Here is a 20,809-nt window from a genome sequence, read left to right as displayed (position 1 = left end):
AATTGATTCAGATCACTGTCCCTGATTCGATTCAGCCAAATCCAAACCTGAAGATTCAATGTTGATTCAGAGAATCAGCCTTTTGGCAATAGACACAGCTTTAAATGTTTTTTCTACATACCTCAAGGTACCACCATGGCTTGTGATTGCTGCAATGCTGGGGTGCATGGAGCATCCCACAGGAGTGTGTGTGTGGGGTGGGGGGGCCTCCACATGCTTGGCAAACCTGGAAGTGGACCAGAAGTACTTCTGGTCCACTTCTGGGTCCATTGGAGAGTACGCTGCCTGCCCCCCACTGTGCCCCTCCAGCTCAACAATCAGCCACAGGGGGACCCCAGGTGCCCCCCCAGACCCAGGAGGCACGAGTTGCAGAGCCAGGAGGTATGGGGGGGGCCCTCCTGCTCCCCAGTGGACCCAGAAGTGGACTGAAAGTGCTTCTGGTCCACTTCTGGGTCTGCTGTCAAGCACACTGGGGAGCCCCCCATGCTGCTATGGGACACTCCATGCACCCCAGCATCGCAGGATTCACAAGCTGCCTGGTACCTAGAAGTATGTAGAAAAAACATTTAAAGATGTGTCTATGTCCAAATTGACGAAGCTTTCCAAATCTCTCTGAATTGATTCAGAGGGTTCCAATTCGAGCCGAATCTCTGCCGAATCAAATCAGGGACTGAAGCTTCGCACAGCCCTAATAAAGATGTTTTTATGCCAGTATTTGAAGCACCAAAAACCTGTTCTCATACAGTCAAAGCACTATAGAGATGAGCTGATAGGTGCCAATAATGTCTCTGACAGGTGTTATCAGTCCCATTTCATGGATGGAGAAACCAAGAGCCTTGTTATATGTTACAGTTTAAGGTGCTCAAATGGTGATCGGTGTTATTTCTAGCTCAAGTTTGAAGCAGTCACACCTTAAAGCTAAAAAGCTTCTCTGGCTGCCCCCCCTCTCCCACACAGCTGTGACCTGCCACTAAAGAGCTAGAGAGCAGGTGCCTGACTAAGACCTACAGCTATGAGTTGCCACTACAGAGCTGGTGAACCAGGACAGGCTTCTATCCCTGTTCTAGGTGACAGTGTATGAGAGATGGGTTGGGAGGAGGGTGGAAACATGAAGCTGGGAGGCGGAGAATTAATGGGATGGGTGGGGAGATTAAATGGAAGGTGGAAAGGAAATGGAAGTGGGAGAAGGGTGGTGAAATGAAGGAAGTTAGCCAATGAAGGATAAAATAAAAAGAAGTAAACAAAAATTGTAAAAATAAATAAAGAGGAAGTAAATTAAAGAAGGTCTTATGTTTTAATAAATTGGGATTTGGGATTGGGGCGGGGTGGAGGGTGCTGATCATGCTTCCAAGGTGGCTGGAAGGTGGGAGCAGTGAGGGAAGGCACTTTTGGGGGAGCTACTGCCCCTGCCCGAGGAAGGAAGCCCAGCTCATTAAGACCTGATCCAGTCCCCTACCTTTTTCCCTTCCCACCCCTCCCTTGAGCATACTCCTGTTCCCAATCCAGGCCCTGCAACCTAGCTAGCTGTCATGTGCTCTGCAGACTGTTTGCATGGGGTTGTACTGAGGGGCAAGGGGTGGGGTTTGGCTTGATGCTATTGCCCAGCCTCCTGGGCAATAGAATTCTGGGGATGGAAAGTTTATCCGTACACATCAAGGGGTGGACAGAGACACTGCATCCTAGAAGATTACAACTTGGGCCGCTCATGTAACACAAGGTGGGTAACATGGATCAGAGATAAACCTGTCCTGGAGGGGCATAACTTTAAGCCACCTAAAATGTGCTTAAAATTAGTTTCAGGTATTAATGTGTGGACAATCCACAGGTTAAGAGTTCCAGAAGCCACCTAAAATGAATGTGGAACAAGGCCCTGAGACCAAAAGGTAAAGTCTCTTACCCTAAGTTTCACAATGTGCAGCTCTCGTGGACTGCATGTAAGCCTCATGCAATGGCAGGCAGACCACATGCCCAGGCTCCACGATCCTACCACCCCACTCTGGGTCCCCACCACAGCAGACAAGTCTGTACCACCTCTGGGCTGTACCTGTGATTACTACCATAAAGGAGGTCCCACCTACATGTACACCAAATCCTGAAAATGAACCAGTATAGTACCTCCTTCAGAGTGGCCCTAAGCCATGCCAATAAGTATGCTGAAAGCCACTTCAGTTTGGTGCTAGCACACTCAGGCAGGGCTGTTGTAACATGGTTATATTGCCTTGTTTCCAGGATTTGACATACACATAACTAGAGTGAGTGGGTGGGTGTTATGACTCCCAATCATGCTTCCAAGTATGGCAGTGTAGCCAAGCCTAGTGACTCAAAATAAATGTGTGTGCAGTTCTGGGAGCAAGACTGCTGTAGATCCATGACTGGACTGTTTGACTGCTACTGTGCTAGGATGCTAGAAAATGCTTTAAGGAAACTGTTTTGCTGCTTTGTTCCCTCTGATACAAAAGTGCCCAGCAGGCACTGGTCAGTAATTCTCTGTCATAATCATGGGCATTCACAAACTGTAACTGTGTATGGATGAACAGCCCTAACTAGGAAAAGCACCCACTGCGCTTTATCTAGTTCATTTAATAGCCTCTCAGTCAGGGCTCTGGCATGAGGGTCAGGGAAATATTACCATACTGTGTGAAGCAGTATCCCTTCTTAAAGAAAAGATATGCCTTCCAGTACAAATACTTGCACTTACAATTTAATATTAGCTGTCAGTAGGTACTGAAGCATGAAAACTGAGGGTTTGCTTTCCATCAGGATGTGTGTGGCTAAAACTCAGTTGCATGACTGTTTGAGAAGAAGGAGCACAAAAGATGTGCAATACTGCTGAAGCACATCATGTCAAAATTCATGTCAAAATTCACAATTTTTTTTTCTGTGGTATTTATCTGGCTCAACTCTAAAGCAAATAACAAAGGCAGAACAGGTTGGCATGTGCCTCATTTAAATACTTTTAGGTACCATCTAGACACACTCCTTAGTTGATTACTTTAAAAACAGGAATAACTGGTGCAATGTGCTGAGTGCATCTACACATTCACTAATGTGCTTTTGCTAATGCGCATTAAATTTAGTACAGTAAAAGCTCTGTTATCTGCCATCCCCAGGGAATGGGGGATGCCGGTTAATCAAATATTCCAGTTAATCAAATATGTACCATCTGGTGCACTCCCTGGGGTCAGTGTGCCAGGGGACAGGGAGGGGAGCCCCACGCAGGATGCTTTCCCCTGGGTTGTGGGATGAAAAAGTGGCAAAGAAAAACTGAGCTTATGGCGATGAAATGGGAAGTCCCCTAGAAGTGGTATTTCCAGTTTCACTTCTGCCGCGTCGCTCGGATGCTGGTTAATAAGAGTTTTCTGGTTAATGAAGTGCCAGTTAACACAGCTTTGTGTTACACAAGTACCATTCTGAGGTACTAGAAAAAGATGTATTAGCCTATTTTAATGCACATTAATGAAAGTGCACATTTTTAGTGGAGTTTTAATGCACATTAAAATAGGCTAATGTGCATGAAAGTGCACATGTAGAAACACCCACTGATTCCCTGAGGAGAGGAAGTATTTCCTGCTAGTGTATAGTGATTCCTTTGGGAAATCCAGTAACAGCCTGGTCAGGTTCTGGAGGGAGCGATGCCTACTCATATCAACTGAAAAGAGAGCAGCTCAGTGGAGAGTTTTATGGGCAAGGCAAGTAAAGACGATAATCAATAGCATACTAGAAGATAAGAAATGGGTTCCAAAGACATCTTCTGTCCATCATCTTTTAAAAATTACTCATCAAGTCTGACATTTAAACCATACAAATCTGGAATTAATCTGAGTTACTGCAGTGCAGTGGTCTCTCTCAATTGCTTACCAACTTTTCATTTTGCAGAATACCAGAAGTGTAGTTAGTCTACTTTAAAGGTTCAAGCTGTGACTTTTTAAAGTTTTGTTTGTACTTAAAAAAAAAAAGGAAAGCAGAAAAAAATATTATCATCTTTTGAGAATTTATATTTTTCTGATCGATCATGCAAAAAGTAACTTACAACCTACTCACTCCTTTTTGGAGAAAATTAACAAAATAGTGTATCCAGGTTGACAACTGATTTATCATGTTTTAACTCACTGCCACTGAAAATATCAAAGTCCATAAACATGAGCACTGTAAATGATTTATCAAAAGACATTCCACAGCAGTAATGACCCTGTTTCCCAAGGATTCCTGTAGCAAAATGATATTGGTGAGTCTGGGAAAAGTGCTTGTATCAGTGTCTGTTTTCTAGTAATTCTAGGAACTTCATTCTCTGTTGTTGTCAATTTGTATCTTCCATGCATAGCAACATCTAGAAATGGTCAAAAGTTGGATTTTTTTTTTTTATCTTGAGAGAGATTCTGATATTTGAAGTATATTTTAATTAGGAACAAAAGTCAAAATATTGACATTCTTCATATAGCAAGAAGATACAAAAAAAAGTTTGTTCTGGAAATGTCAAAATATTTTATTTCAACATTTCTAATGGTAACTAAATATTTTGGCATTCCCAAATTATAGTACTATATTTACTCAAATACAAGACTAGGTTCCCCCCCCCCCCCAATTAGCATAGAGAAAAAAGACCCTTATCTTATAACTGCACACAAGGAAATCTCACTAAACACATTTCCTATCATTAAATTTCTGCTAAAAGCAGCATGTGCTCAGCAATGGAAACCAACTATGAAGTTGATGAAATACAACCAAAACTGAGCAGGACTGTTAAGTACATGGCCCATACGGTACAAACATGCTAATGTTTGTTTGTTCGTTTGTTTGGGTTTTTTTGGAAATATCATGTGTTGGGCCAAACCAGCCAAATCAGTACCAAACTCTGTCAACTGAGTAGAGCTCAATCAATTAAGTCTGTATGACATTACCACGGGTGAATATCCTACCTCCCAGACTTTTCATCCTGTGGCTTCAGATGCTCTGAAATCCATAGCAGTCATCCTATGTGCAAGCACCAAATTTAGAAGCCTTGGAGTTCAGATGCCAGCTAGTCAAAAGGCTGAATAGGAACCTACCACAAAAATAAATTACTATAGCATATCTGAATAAGGCATATGGTAGTGCCCAATAAGTGTAGTCCACCTCACCACTGACTCTTCCGAGTCATTGTGAACCACGACATTGCATACAGTTCACTCAGAATCCCTCTGTTGCCCCCTTTCTCAGCTTGGCTCATATGAATAGCGTGGACCCACCTTCCATGAGGTGAAGATGGATCAGGTTGCCCTGTGCCTCATCTGTATATACATTTTTGAAGCATCCCAGGACTAGTGACAAGAAACCCTGGTTCCAGTCATGAGTGGGGGCTAATTAGCACATGGATCCTTTGTGAGTGGCATCTGGTATACACACACATACTGAACAGTAGTGAGCTGTGGCTTGAAATGCTGTTGACTCTGGTGGTGCCCAGATCAATGAACTATCCAGTAAATCATGAGCCTTTGGCTTTGGACTAATAGCCTACATTTTAAGCCTTTTGTGTAAAATTAAGTAAGGCAGGGGGCCTCTGAACCCCAAGGCTTCTGGGCCTGCGAATTGAATGTAGGATGCCTGCCTGGATATGGGGAGTATCCAAAGCCTCAAGCCCATGGATCTGGGAGAGAGAATACTTGCTTGATCGTAGAGCCACACAGACTTGATGGTTGATTTTTGCTCAGTTGAATTTTGGACTTGACTATTGAGATTTGCCTGATTGAATCTGGAACTGATTTAGCCTTGATAAAGATTTTTTTAAGTTTGCACCATATACAATTAAGTGCCAAAGTGCTATTCAAAAGTGTGTTTATGGGGCATCTGTACTAAAACTTGCAGCAGTTTAGAAAACAAGGTAACATGCACCAATTCTAGATAAACTAAGTGCATGGGTACTATATGCAAGTTTCAAATTAATTTCAAGGTTATTCTTTTAAAATTTGCTCCTCCATGTGCTCAAGGAGAGCAGGGTCTGACAGTGAAGAGAGGGGAAAGAGGCTGCCAGGGGAAAAAGTTTTGGGGAAGTGGAGAGCAAAAGTTTATCTGACACCCCAGATTTATTTTCTCTTCTGTAGCAGTGCTAGAGGGACAAAATCAAGGCAAGCCTCCCATAATTAAATTCTATTCCTGGAAATGTATAGCAAATTTATACATTTTCCACATACTGGATTGAATTACTGGGGGGTTCATTTTATAATCAGGGTCATCTTCTATTCAAGTAAATACAGTATTTTGCGACAGCTTGTTGGACATCATCCTACTGAGTTGTAGTTCAAGTACCTTGTGTCTGCAATCTCCTCAGTGGGCTGGGCTGTCAGGAAAGACTGAGTTGCAGGATGCTCCCTAGGGGCACATCCACATGAGCCTGCACGTGCCTCTTGCAGCGTCTCAAAGCAGTTTGAGATGCCACAAGAGGCACACCAGGAGCAAAAAATGTTCCCTGCACTGCATATTTGCACCACAGGCTCTAACTTTGATACCGGGAGATCCATGTGGCCCTATGCCGCATGGCTACTGACACCATATAGCAGTCACTTCAGGGCCTGAAGGTGAAATGTCAGGACCTGACTGCGGAGGCAACCCAGGCCCTGGCTTCCTTCCCACAAGGGGAGGCTCAGGACCTCCTCAGTGACCCAGTGCTGTTCTGGCCATTAAAACTCCAGCCCCCATCTCTGGAACCCTGCCAGGACCTCAGGGGGCACAGGCAGGGTGTGTAAGCAGTGCCATAGCATGGATAGGATCAGCCGATTCAGCACAAGCACTCTCCCATGCAGAGAGAGACATCTCAGGAGCCCTGCCCATGTCCAGAGCTGCTCCACCACCCTTGCCTCCAACTGGTGCCAGTTCTCTGGCAGGGAGGGGTCTGTGGGGGACAGGTAGACCCCCAAGTAGAGCATTGAGCCCACACTCCAGTGATTCCCATGGAGCACAGGTGGGAGTAAGCCCACCTGTCACCCACCACCAGGCCAAGGATCTTGACCCAGTTGACCCGGGCAGAGGAGGCCACTGAGTACAATGCCTGGCAGGCGTCCACCTGCACCAGGTCACCTGAGTCCTGGACCATGAGGAGTATGTCATTAGCATACGCTGATAGGACCAGCGGCACCACTGGCTCCTAGAGCATCAACCCCACCACCCACCTCTCCACAGGAGAATGAACAAGGGCTCCAGGGCCAAGGCATACAGCTGGCCTGACAGCGGGCAGCCTGGACATACCCCTCTCTTGAATGGGATGGGCTCCATCAGGGTCCAGTTGAGCTTGACAAAACACTCTGCAGAAGTGTACAGCACCGGGAGAGCCTGCACAAAGCAGGGCCCAAAGCCAAAGGCCCACAGCGTGCCTGTGAGGTACCCATGATCCACTCTGTCAAATGCCTTCTCCTGGTCTAGGGATAGGGAAGCAAAAGACAGGCCCTCCCAGCGTGCTAGCTCGAGGTGGTCCTGAACCAGGTACAGGTTGTCGAAGATGGAATGTCTGGGCACCATGTACGTCTGGTCGGGATAGATCATGTCTGTCAGCACAGACTGCAGGCGCAGCAAGATGGCCTTCACTGCTACCTTGTAGTCCATGCAGAGGAGGGACACAGGACGCCAGTTCCTCAGGTCATGGGGATCCCCCTTCTTTGACAGGAAGGTCAGCACAGCCCTCCAGCATGACAGGAGGAGTTCCCCACTTCCCTCAGATTCAGCCCAGACCATGGAAAAGTCTGGGCCAAGGACATCCCAGAAGGTCCAGTAGAACTCCGCAGTCAGCCCATTGATGCCCAGTACCTTATTGCTGGGCATCAGGTGGAGGGCGGCTGAAAACTCAGCCAGAGTGAGATGAGCCTCCAACTGGTCCCAGTCACCTGGGCTGACCTCCCATGGGGTCCCTCTCATGGGGTCTGACAGGCTTTGATATTGGTCAGATCCGGGGAGAAGAGCTCTTCTTAGAAGGCCTGTGTGTGCCAGCACATCTCACCTGGATCCGCTTGGACGGAGGGTGCCGTCAACAGCCAAAAGACAGGTGATGCACTTCTTGGCCCCCTGCCTCCTCTTCAGGGCACAGAAGAAGCAGAGGCCATGGTTCATCTCCCAAAGGAGCTTGACACATGAGCAGACAAAAGCACTGCGGGTGCAGTGGTCATCCAGAGTATGAAGTTCTTCCCACCTCTCCTGACACTCTCTGCAGGGGGACGGGTTGGTTGGGCCAGTGGCCAGGCACCTCTCCAGCTCCAGCTCCAACAATTCCCACTCAAGCTGCCCCCGGACCACCTCCCTCTTCCAGGTGTGCTCCCCGAGTGTGCCCCTGAGGTGGTGATTACTGAAAGGGGTTGGCTGAATGCAGAGGAGTGGTCCTGGGCAAAGTGCGGCAGAGAGATATAAGCCCGGTCCAACTGGGAGTGGCATGCCTGCTCCTCCCCCACATTCACATAGGTGAAGGCAGGGGGGTTGGTAGGGTGACAAGCATGCCAGACATACACCAGGGAGTAGTCCATCAAGATCTCCCCGAGGATGCCCACGGTGGCCTGGTTCCGCTCCCTGCCTGACCAGTCTTGCATGTCTAGGATGACATTAAAGTCCCCACCAAGGACCAGGCACTTGCAAGGGTTCAGGGTGCTGATGTAAGTGGCTGCCTGGAAGAAAAATCTGCTAACTCCAGGTCCTTCACAGGGGCATACATGTTCAGAAGGTTCAGGACCAGCCCCTGCACTTGGACCGGGAGGTGCAGCAGATGGCCTGGCACCACCTCAATGTCCTGGAGAATGTCTGGCTGCAGTCCTGGGGAGAACAGGGTGGCCATGCTGCAAGAGGTGGTCAAGAGATGACTAAAAAAGACCCTCCTCCCTACTCTAACTGCCAATTAGGCTCATTGGTCAGAGTCATCAGGGTCTCCTGCAAGAATACCATGCGGTAACCCTCCTCCTGAAGGAAGGAGAGCATTCAGCATCTCCGGAGACCCTTCCTGCAGCCATGGACATTGAGGGTCGTGATCTTAAATGACCTCATGGCTGGGGGAGGTGGAGTAGATGGTTCAGCAGGGGCCTCGCACATCTCAACGCCTGGTGTGGGGCTTGCTGGCTCACACAGTGCCCTCCCATAAGTATAGAGGGCATCTATGAAACTGCAGGCCCACCTATAGATCCGGGCATTGCACCTTTTGGACTCCTTGCCTTCCCCAGTGGGGTCCAAATCTCCCCAGCAGTCCAAGGTGAGCTGTACCTTGCTGATGGACCACTGTGTGTAGTTGTGGTCAAGAAATACAAGTAGTTCACCCCTGGGGACCACCAGGAACAAGAGGTCCACAGGCTCCATGGAGCCTGCCAGTTCTCAGGCATCCTCCTCCTGGTCCTGGGGCTCAGTGGGCTCCTTAGGCACTGTCTGAACCTCCCAGTCTGCTAAGACCCAGGCTCCAGTTGGAATTGGGAGAGCTCTGCAGCCCCTTGGGACGGGGTGGGGGTAAGGATGGGGGTGGGGCTCCTTCACAAGATGCTAGGAAAGAGCTGGAGCCCTGAGGGGTCTGTGCAGGGTCCCCAAAAAGATTAGCCTGTTGATTAAGGGAACCCACTCTGGACCTCTCTGGTACAGGACCATGGGGCAGACTGGAAGTGAGGTTTTTCTGGGAGGGGGAAGAAAGACCCATCAGGCACCATGGTGGCTTTTGTTGCTGCCTCAGGGTCCTGGGAAAGGAGACCTCCCTCTTCAGGACTAACCAGGGTGAGCCCCAGGACGCTGTCTCCCCCAGATTGTCAGAGTGGGGGGGCCTCTGCTGCCAGACCTTCCTTTGGGTCAGCCAAGGCCTCAGCACCCATGGTCTCAGGGGGTAGGCCCTGACCAGCAAAGTGAGGGGCTTCCTCCATGGGCTCCTGTTTGGGACTGTCCAGCAGCCCCAAAACTCCTCCATGGGGATCACCCATTTGATCTTTCCAGGGGTGGGGTGTCAGACACAGCCAGGAAGGTCCCTGGGAGTTGGGCCACTCCTTCCCCATTCCTTCCCCCTGTGTGGTGGTCTTGGGAAGCAGGGGGGAGGAGTCCTCCACATCAGAGGGCTCTAACTGTACCCAGGCCTTCCTCTTGGCTTTGCACCCAGAGGGAACCTGCACCTACTCAGCCATGGAGTAGTCCTCAGGTGGACAGACTCCAGTAGAAGGTGAGGGTTAGGGACAGTAGGGCAGCTACAGCAGGGGTATAACCAAGTAGCCCTGAGCTGCAGTGCTCTCCAGGGCAGGTTTTTATACTGCTGGGGCCAGCACAGGGCAGGTTTTTATACTGCTGGGGCCAGGGATCCTCTAGCTGCCCCTGGCTGATGATGCAGGAGGAGCTGGGCAGGGTCAGTTTGCCGCAAGTGGCACAACTTGTCCCACACCAAAGTGCATGTTCAGGCATGTTCACTGAGGTAAAAATCTCCAGCACAAATTTTTGCTGCTCCTATCTGAGCTGCTGCAAGTGCATGTGCCTGTATGTGTGGGCGCACCTTAGCAAGTTGTCCCACAGCAGTTTTGATACCAAACAAATATATGCAAATGATCATACTTCATTTTCCTGAAGAAATACTGAAAAAAATTCCCAAATCAAATTTTGTCTTTTTTTAATTTGTGATATGTTTTATCAAATAAACTTTTAAATGGGAAAAACCCATCTAGCTCTACTAAATTCTCTTGACTAACACAAAACTCTTTACACTGTTGTGGCAGCTTTCTTCCATATGTTTTAGTTCTCTACAAAAAGTGATTCAGTATAACTGTTGGTATATAAATGAAGTAGCTGATTAACAGAGGTAGAGTGATTTTTTTCCTGTATCATTCAGTGAGCCAGCAACAGACTCATCTTTAGAGGCCCTGCAATCTACCTCCCTTCATGTAATACACTGCATGATAGATGCCCCTCAAAACAAGCAGTCACAACAACAATACCAGTAGTCCGCTGCTGTGATATCCCTTGTTCCAAAATATTCAAGTTTCAGCTAAGATGGAAGTAGGGAATTAACATAGCTGCAATTTTCCACATTTCAGGGTTAAACCCAAATAAAAACATTTTTGAAGGTTTCAGAAATGTAAAATTGATTTTGATGATTATTTTTTAACCAAACATGCTTAAAATAAAATTCAGGAAACACTGCATAGACTTCTGGAGAAGCTGCACGAGGATCATACTGGAATGTAGGAGGGAAAAGGACAACCACATTTTTGTGAGGCTTCCAGACTCATTTTGCATGTTCAAGGAACTAGCAGTAAGCTTCAGACAAACCTCCGAAAACTGCATTGCCTAACTGAACCCAGACTTTGAACCTTTTAAAATTTATTCACCATGAAGCAGAGTTATATCTGCTCATACCATGCTCAGAATTATCTCAGAGGTTACTCTATAACATATATGAATGCCATGGTGAAGGGAATCTTACAAAACCTAGACATAAAAATACACATATACATCCTGGGCATCATTTAAATGTTGTGTGACATAAATGTTGTGTGAGAAAATTGCATGCAAGACCAGCCCCAAGGACCTCCTAATCTATAAAGTTAATAGTGATCTACTGCTTTAGGACAGGTGACAATCTGAATCCATGCTTCATAATGAATTAGCAGAGCATCTGGCTAGAAAAGTTAAAATTACAGGAGAATATGCACTCAATAAACCAGGTAGACAAGTAACAGAACATGACAAAACATGTGAAGTGAGTCAAAAAGATCAGACTAGAGCACTGAGGCTATATAAAAACAAAGCTCTTTTGAATTGTGTTGACATCCAACTGTTGCCATGTCTACTTTAAGTTACACTGTGATCAGATATGGGCATGTGTTATAGTTGAACAGGACTGATTACAAATGCTCTAATTAACTCAGTTTTATTTGTTCAAAAACTCTATTAATAATCAATTGTGAAAGATTCAGATAGTCATGCAATTTGACATCATTTTTAATCACCGCTGGGGAAAATGTAGCAGTCCCTTCCGAGAGGGAGAGAAAGAGACAACAAATAAATGTGACAAACTATTGGCAGAGAATCAAGGCACCTAAAATAGGCTTCTCTTTAAACTAAGCAGCTTGCTAATCACTTCAACCATCTTGACAGTTCAAACAATGAGGATTTAGAGCCCAACCCCTCAAATGATATTCAAATGGGAGGTGTGCAATTTTGCTCAAGCTCTTTGAACAATGAGTCAGCAAGCCTGTGCCTGCGATTCACAGGGAAATATTGAGGACTTACCCAGATGTATTCTGACCTGCTTTAAGTGAACATACAGTTGCCCATGGGAATCGATCATGAGACTAGGCAACACCTTTTTTATCCATAGAACTGACAACATAGTCACAGTTGGAGGGAATGATTACTTTGGTGTTATACAGTAGTTAAGATTGTGCCAGCATTTCCTTTCTAAACCCCTATGTTCCAGGGGTTTACAGTGTGGTCATAAACATTCCCTTTAACCTGAAGCTAAGCTGCATCCTGAGATCACATTTATTTTACCACTTCTGCAAACACATGCAGAAAGAAAGAGAGAAAGAGAAACTGTTTGAAGTCCTGTGAGTTTAGAAGAAAAAAGAACGTAGTTTACCATGTTAAATAGCTTTATCATTAAAAATAGTTTTGACATTACGAGAGACAGACAGACAGACAGTTGGCAAGGGATTTGTCCATGGTCTGCCCTACTGTCTGCTACCATTTCCAAAGAGAAATGAACAGTCAGTTGAGTTACTGAAATTTCTACATTTGCAGTAACTTTTTCCCCCACAAAATTTCCATAAGGAATTCAATTCAGAGAAGCCATAATGATTTATTACTGTGTCAAAAATGAAATTATTTTTAACCCTACCTATGTAGAGACCTGCATGCATCAAAGATCATTCGTTCTTCACTAGGTGGTATATCAGTATTGCAGAACTTTGAATACAGAATTTATTACCACATAGATGGGTTGATCCTGCACCACTGACATCAGCCAGAGATCTGATCCTGATTTTAGAAAACAAGATCAGTCTCCTGGAAATCCCTGGAGTAATAAACACAAGAAAGTAGCAGGGACGTACATGCATCTTTTATGGTCTGGTGTCTTGATTGTGTTTCATGCTCATTTAATGCTGGCATAACTCTGTGGACACAAGGGTGAATGAGAAGAGAATTAAGTCCTTGTAAATTCAGTTCAGTGCTAGTAGATCATTTTAAGTCTGCAGGTAAGACACACAGTAGAAGCAAAGTGTGCAAGAGTAAAACATTGGACAAAAATCCTCTGATCAACAAGTACCTGTAGACATGCCAGGAGACCCACACTGCCATTTTGAAGCATGGGGACGCTGATACACAAGATGCTGCAAGCGCTTTAATTACAGCGGCTCTCAGAGCCACTCTAATTAAAGTGTCCACCCCCAACCCCCAGAGCACGTGTAAAAATTCCTGACAATTCTAAATGTTCACCTTGGTGATCTGTCATCAAAATCACCCTTTAAAAAAATGAGAAAGCAAATGAGATACAACAGTTGTTCATTTTAGCTGATCTTTGCATACTGATGAGGCCTATGACAGTCAGTAGCTCTCTAGGACAGTGATCCTTCACTAAAAGCAGGCTGAATAAGCACAGAACTTTCCTTAGGAAAACTAGAGGCTGTAGTTAGATATTCTGCCAATAGTGGCAGACTAAATCCTATTGCCTCTGAGACAATATAATTTTTGGTGTGTTTGGTGGCTTGAATAAAATCGCTTCAGAGACTGGCTATGGCTTGCAAGCCAGCCTTTGCTCTGGGAAACTGCACAGCACAAGTGTGGAGGGCTACACATACGCCATATCTACATGAGCATGGACATTTGGTTCCCCAGGGACAAGTAGCAGCAGCACACCTTGTCCACCTCTATTTGTCCCTGGGAAACTTCTGTGCCACATGCAATTTGGCACATGGCAAGTTACCCCAGGTGGGGTAGGAGAGGCTGGGGCCAGCAGTGTGCTGGTCCCAGCAGCCTTACCTGGGGTCCTGGGGATCTCCTGGGGCTGCAGCAGTGGCAATTCTGCCACCGGGCAGCCCGGCTCCACTTCTGAGCAGCGTGTACTACCCGTGCTTGTGCTCCTCTGCTTTTTTGTGTGTGGGTTTTTTTGACCACTGAATATCCAGGAGTCAAATAAACCTGGGGGGGGGGGGGGGGAAGTGGAGCAGTGCATGCACAGGCAGTGCTCCCTTGCAGCACAGAGAACATCTGAATGTGCAGTATGTGGCACCGCAGACGTGTATACTGCACGCATATGGCAAAACCTGATCCAGTCCTCGGATTCAGTAGATATTGGATTATTCCTGCCATCACAAAGAAAATTACTTTACACAGGGAAACCTGACTCTGCAACAATGATATGCCACTGCCAAATGACTCCTGCTTTATAAAGGGGGTATACTAAGAAATCTCTTCAGGCTTGCCCATTTGGCATCCATACCCTGCACCATTTGTCCATTCTTGGTGGAAAGTAAGGCACTTAACAGTAAAGCAAGTGGCTTACTACAACTAAATGGAAGCCTATGCAGAGGGCATGATCCAAAGAGAATTTAATAAGGCAGCTCACGTATTTAACATTAACCACATGCTCAAGTGCCTTGCTATACTATGCCCAGACTGTTTAGTGCCTTGAAGGGTTGTGGTCTATATTTTCAAAGTTGCATTTTTTGCAGAGCCAGAGATAGAAGATGGACTTGAGGGAGAAAGGAAAATAACACTGAAATACAAGATAGGGAAGATTGTTACCCCATCCACAGGACTTTTTTGCTGTAAAACCAAGACCATAATTAGGAACGAAGAGTTGATCTCCTTTTCAGATTAAGATCCAGATAAACAACACAGCCTAATTTATGCTCCTTGGACAAGGAGTCACAGGTCCTGCATATTCTGAGACTCCTGCTGGAGTCAGAGAGCTCCGGTTGTCACGTGGCCAGCTATGGTGGCAGCATTTCCACAGCTGAGTGGAACACACAGCAGTGTTTGTACAACTAGTAAAGATTTACACAGCTTCTACAAGGATTTCCAGCAGTCCCCAGAGCTGCTCTGTATCTGTTCTATCCATGCTGCATCTTTACCAGTATTACAGGAAGGGAAGTATGGCCTAGCAAGGAAATCCACTGGGCTACTTTGCCCAATGTTTTGCATTCCATATGTTTTTACACAAGAGGGCAGTATAGATGCCTACGTGAATTCCACTGGCACCAGCATTACGAAGCTTGCAGGCCTAAGACGATGTGTTATACAATATCTATCATACATAAAATACCGCTTCTTTCCAGTTCCCTCCAAAACTTACATCAGTTCTGGTCTGTCTGTTGTTTAACAAGCCTTGGTAATCCCCTGAGAGATAATTTTCTACACATTCTTTTAGCCATAGGAAATTTTACTTAAAGCAACTCATTCTCCACTGCATTCTTTCTTTTGCGGTTAGTTATACCTATGCAAAGTGAGTACAAAGTGAGTGTAAAATCCTTCCAAAGCTGTGTAAGAAGGCTGGTTGTATGATGAAGACACTGGTCTACATGCAGACTGGGTTCCATACCCAGCTCTTCCCCAGTCTTGTTGTATAAACCTGGATAAAATGCTTTCCCATCTGTAAAATGGAGATAATATTTCCTTCAGCTGCCTTAGCTTTAGGCTGTAAACTCCTCAGAGAGGAGAAGGTCTCTTACTATACATAAGCAGGCTTCCTACCTCAATATAAAGCCCTAATCTCAGTTTGGATCCCTATTCCTAAAACAACAGGGGTATCTGTTAAAATATTTAAACAGGCCACAACTACAGGATTTTTAAGAACAGGGGGATAAAATACCACATAAGTCTGACCTGCTTTTGCTTTTGGCAGAGGGGGGGAAAATGTTTTATGAAACAGGATTTTTTTTTTAGCCTGGTATCTAGAAAACTTATAACTTTTTATATCACATATACTTAACCACTTCTGAAATGTAAGTGTCACTGGGCTGGAATGTAGCTGTTTAACAGTGTAAAGTAACAAGGAAGAACAATTTAAGAGCAGAAACAAAGTACTATACTGATGGAAATTGTTTGGCTATTTAGATAGAAAACATGCAATCACCTGTGAATTTAGCTGGGGTATCAGGATTAACCTCTGTGGTTACAACAAATACAGGTTACAAATAATATAGGAACCATGTGGACATTTTTTTATTAGAGACCCTGGTTCACATGCAAATGTGTATTCATACCTGCATGCACCAACTGTACACACCAACTGCAGAGACTTCCTCAGCCTGAGGAAGGGTTTTTAAACCCAAAAGCTTGCTTAACATTTTTTTCCAACTATTTAAGTTGGTTTAATAAAAGATATCAGATTCACCCAAAGAACCTTGTCTGTCTGTTCATAACTGCATAGCTAGAGTTGTATGGATGAGACAAATGTGCATATCATTACTTCAGTTGTTCACATCTGGATATTCAGATGGCTGCAACCTAAGTTCATGGGCTGTTGAAATCATCCACAACTAAAAAGGCAGAGGATTTTATTTTGACCAGAGCTTATTGCTACTGAAAATCAAGTACTTCATCAATCCACCAGTCAGGACTGCAATTTTACATGTCCAATGGACATCGCCTCCTATCCCCTGCTAGATTTCAATGGATGTTCAGTGTAGAACAAAGGTGGAAAGTGTTCTGTGCAAAATCTTGATAGGGACCAAGGATGCTGGGTTTTGATTTTGTAAAGGCAAACAACAGGGCTGGTCCATCTGACTGCCTTAAACTAAGAGGAGTGAGGAGGAAAGGTCAGATAAAAGTTTCTGAGTTTGCCTTTTCTCTACAATGCTGATTCCTTGTAAATCATGAGCAGGGATATAAATACATTTTTTGCAGAAGTGAGGACGTCTACAAGGGCTCCTCTGCAGGGGATGTGGCCTGCCCTGAGAACATGACCTGCTACGGGAAGGGATATTCTTTGAGGGGAGACACCCTGACATGAGAGGCACATCTGAGGAGGGTTGCCCTGTCATGGGGAAGCCTGATCCATTAGAAAGCAAGGCCCTGCAATGAGTGCATGTCCTTTAGGGAGGACATCCTGCCAGAAGGCCATCATCTCTGGGGACAGCACTTGCCAGCTCTTGAGCCATGGTGCAATCATTCCTTAGGTGCCTCCTCCTGATCTCATTTTGTAAAAGTTAAAACAGAGGTGAGTCTTATTTACGTTACAGGCATTTATGTCCCATTTACATCTGAATCAAGCAGTAGAAGGCTTTGGTGCCTGCCAATTCATAGTGTTTATATTTGGATGCGCAAATTTCCCTTCTTTTGTAAAAGAGATTGAATTTTAGCCTCTGAGGAAAGCCATAGAATAGATGCATAACATTCAATTCTGAATCCTTCAGACTGAGAATTATCCTGGGAATTATGGTTAGGATGTCATATCTGGTAGCCAGAGAGTTCTCTTGGCTCATATTTTAAGACCTGGCCTTATTCCAAATTCAGGGTTGGATATAATATTCTGTTTGCACCTTAAAGTCCCTTTGACTTATTGAAGTATTTTATTTTTTTCTTCAGGGAAGCCAGAAGCTCCTTAGATTGGGAAACCAAGTGCCAGGAAAATATGAATTTGTATCCACCATTTCCATCCTATTGTTGCCTTTAATACAGTTTTCCTCACTTTTCCACCGAACCAGCAGCAAATGAGACAAACTTGGAGATGCTGAGATCTACGGGGTTATTCTGTGAGCCAAGGGATAGACAATGAAAGTAGGGAGAATAACACAAAGATGTAGTGGCTTTACACTGTTTTGTCTGTACAGGCATGCTCTCAATGACTATTCAGGAACATAGGTGTATGCATGGGATATTGCTTAGGGGAGGAATCCTGAACCAGCCCTTCCACTGTTTTACCTCAAGCTGGCGCCACATTTCATCTACTTCCTGAACCTGCATCCTGGCACATCCCCTCCATCCATACATATTCTCATCTAGGTGAATATGATCAAAGAAACATCTGCAAGTCCTGGAGAAGCAAGTGAGCATGTTGATGACCAGGGATCCTGCTTTTCTCTGTTTAAAAGTTGCAAATTCTCTGATTAAAAGCCCCCAGATCTGTAATTAAAAGGAAATGCCACTGTATATATATAGGTATCAATTGAACACAATGTTTTATTGATATATTTACTATTTTAAAGTAATTTGGAAGCCTACCAGTGCCTCAATCGCTATAATAAAATACATTCTAAGTACATATAAATTTTGGTATTTGATTTTGGGGTTTTCATCATGGAAAACAAGAGCTCCCCCCGCCCCCTTAGCTCACCAGGATGCAAATCCAGGCCCCTCACTCCCCACTCACAGTCCCCTGCCCCCCTCAGCCCTGCTGCCAGGGCTATGGGGCAAGGACCCAGGTCTGCAGCCCTCTGCCCTCCACAACAGCACCCAAGCCCTGGCTGCCACCTATGGGAGGTGGCAGCTGCTGCAGCAGAGTAAAGGGCAGAGCCCAGCTCCCTGCCTCACCCCCCCTCCCATAGGCAGCTTGGCCAGAGTGGGGGGGCGGGAGAAGCTGGGCTGCCCACTGTGGCACTTCTGCCCTCCACTTCTGCCCTCCTCCCAGGGCCTCCTCAATTCAGCAGGCAGGACCTGGTGTAGCAGGGCAGAGTGGAGCAGGGAAGCTCATTGCCGCTACAAGACCTGCACTGCCATGGTGAGGTGACCCCTGCCCACCTGGCAGCAGCAGGGGTGGCAGTGTGGAGTTGTGCTCCTGCTGCTGCTGGGCAGGCAGAAGGCACCTCGCCAGGTTAGCATGGGGCTCACGGTGGCAGCACTGAGCTTCCCTGCCCTGTTGTGCCCTGCTGCAGTGGGTCCTGCCTGCTGTGCCAAAGAGACCCCAGGTGCAGGGCAGTGGGAGGGAGCCCAAGCCTGAAGCAGGCAGCCTGCCCCCACTCCCACCCCCACCTCTGTCCCACATACAGATCTGGAGAGCACATGCCTTCTTCCCCTCTGGGAGTGTGCAAAGCAGTGGGGAGCCAGCCTCCACTACCCTCCTGGATGAGCCACCTGCAGCCCCATCCTGCTCACCACCCAGGTACTGTGGCCCTGAATTCCAGCCTTGGGGGCCTTCTCTGGGCCGAGTTCCATGTGGCCTGCCCGCCTATTTCTGGGATAACCGCCCACCTTCTCATCCGCCACGCCTTGCTGTTAATTAATTAATTGAAGTTAATTAAGCAGGAGGCTGCCCATTTCTTGCCCCGATGCCAAGGGGTGCTATCTGCGGCTCCGTTCCTCCCCTACATCGCAGCCCAAGCCTTGCAGATGGCATCCAGCTGTTATCAATATCACCGGCCCTGCACTGGGCCCCAGAATCCTGCTCTTTGAACCCCACCTGGATCCCTCCATTCAGGCAGATCATTCCACCTTCATTCCAGGCTGCATAGCTCCCTGATCTGTTCCCCCTTACGGGTGTGGTCCCCCCAGGACCTTTGGCTCTACTGGCCCTGGCCCACCCCCAGGCTAGTTGGAACCCCCTGGCCTTTTGACCCTTCTGGTCCTGGCCCCAGCATGGACCAGTCAGGGGATGTCAAGACAGGTTCCTGAGTCTATGGCTGGGATCCACGTTCCAGACCCTACCAGGGGGTAACCCACCTGGTTGTGGGAGCTGGGGTTAAGGTGCCCCAACCCACCTTTCACCAGGGTGGTAACTGGCCTGGCATTTTCTAGGGGCTCCTGCGCCACTGAGAGCCCCACCAGGCCACCCACTCCCAGCAGGGTGCAGTTTTAAGTCATGCCCAAGACCAGGAGCCTCCTGACCATCCCCTATAGCTCCTCCCTTACCTCCAGTTGATACCAGCATCCCTGCAGTCAGGCAATGTTGTAGCTTAGCCTTCCAGCAGCAAAATGCCGTGTTTATATGGGCAGCCCTGAATCCAAAATGGCTGCCCTAATCAGGCACCTGCTGGCTGCTGTCTTCAGGTCCTTAAAGTGGCAGGCACAAATAGTGCCCTGCCAAAGGCCCCAAGCCCCACGTACCGCCCAGCTGGGCAGAAGCTCCAGCCTCAGCCCCCAGCCCTGCCCAGCCCCCTGCCTACCTCACTACGGAGGCCTCAATGTCCTCCTTCCCCCTGCCAGATGTACCTGCAGGAGCTGCTCTCCAGGCTGCCTGATGGCCACGTGCATGTACATGGTACCCCCTGCCTGACTGTGCTCCTCCCACTCCCCCAGCCCCTTGCAGGCTGGAACTCTGCTAGCCTGCACAGAGCTCTTTTCCAAAGTGCAAAATCCATGTTTCTCCCTTAAAATGAAAAATCCACCTTTTTCATGATTAAAAGGGAAAATCCACTGCTTTTTTACCCATTTTTCCATGGGAAACAGAAAACCTGGATCCCTGTTGATGAGGGGCTTATAGCCTCCCCTCCCATGCTTCCCCAAAGCTCTTTCCTGCTAGGCTTTTTTTGTATACTCAAACTTCCTTTCACTTGCAAGACTTTGGGTAGGTTAGGATTACAAAATTAGGCCTTCTATAAAATGGCAAGGAAAGGAGTGGAGTGGGGACAACAGAAAGAGTCTCTTACAAAATCAGGGAGAAAGAGTGTATTCCCTCTTAAAAAGCAATTGAAATTGCAGGTAAACAGCATAATAAACCTGAGCAGGACTTGACATAGTATCTCTTTAAGAAATGACTCTGCAGCTCCCTGTCAGCTTCGGTAGTTTGTGTAAGTTATGGCAATTTCGAAATTTTTTATTGAATAGTAGAGTAAATAATTGTATAACATGTTGAGGCATACGTCAGGACTATCCTCAGGCACCCGCACTCCTGGCCTGTGTGCTTTTTTTCCCCTTTCTTGAATATTTTTTAAACAGTACACAGTATTTTAAATGTGTTCAGTGTTCTTTC

At 46.5% G+C, this 20,809-nt stretch overlaps 1 long non-coding RNA gene across 1 annotated transcript; it reads right to left on the bottom strand.

Annotated features, from left to right (window-relative positions):
- Positions 1–10,631: 10,631 nt before the first annotated feature.
- LOC132248399 (uncharacterized) lies at positions 10,632–19,789 on the bottom strand. Its single transcript, XR_009459580.1, has 3 exons — positions 19,750–19,789; positions 17,827–18,027; positions 10,632–13,075 (listed from the first exon to the last, which is right to left on the bottom strand). It is a non-coding gene; the product is annotated as an uncharacterized LOC132248399 (long non-coding RNA).
- Between the last annotated feature and the right edge of the window lie 1,020 nt (positions 19,790–20,809).

Source organism: Alligator mississippiensis, chromosome 2 (genome assembly GCF_030867095.1).
Source record: "Alligator mississippiensis isolate rAllMis1 chromosome 2, rAllMis1, whole genome shotgun sequence".
Classification (NCBI taxonomy): Eukaryota; Metazoa; Chordata; order Crocodylia; family Alligatoridae; genus Alligator; species Alligator mississippiensis.
Note: the sequence above shows the minus strand (reverse complement) of the source record. Positions and strands in the feature narration are given on the sequence as shown.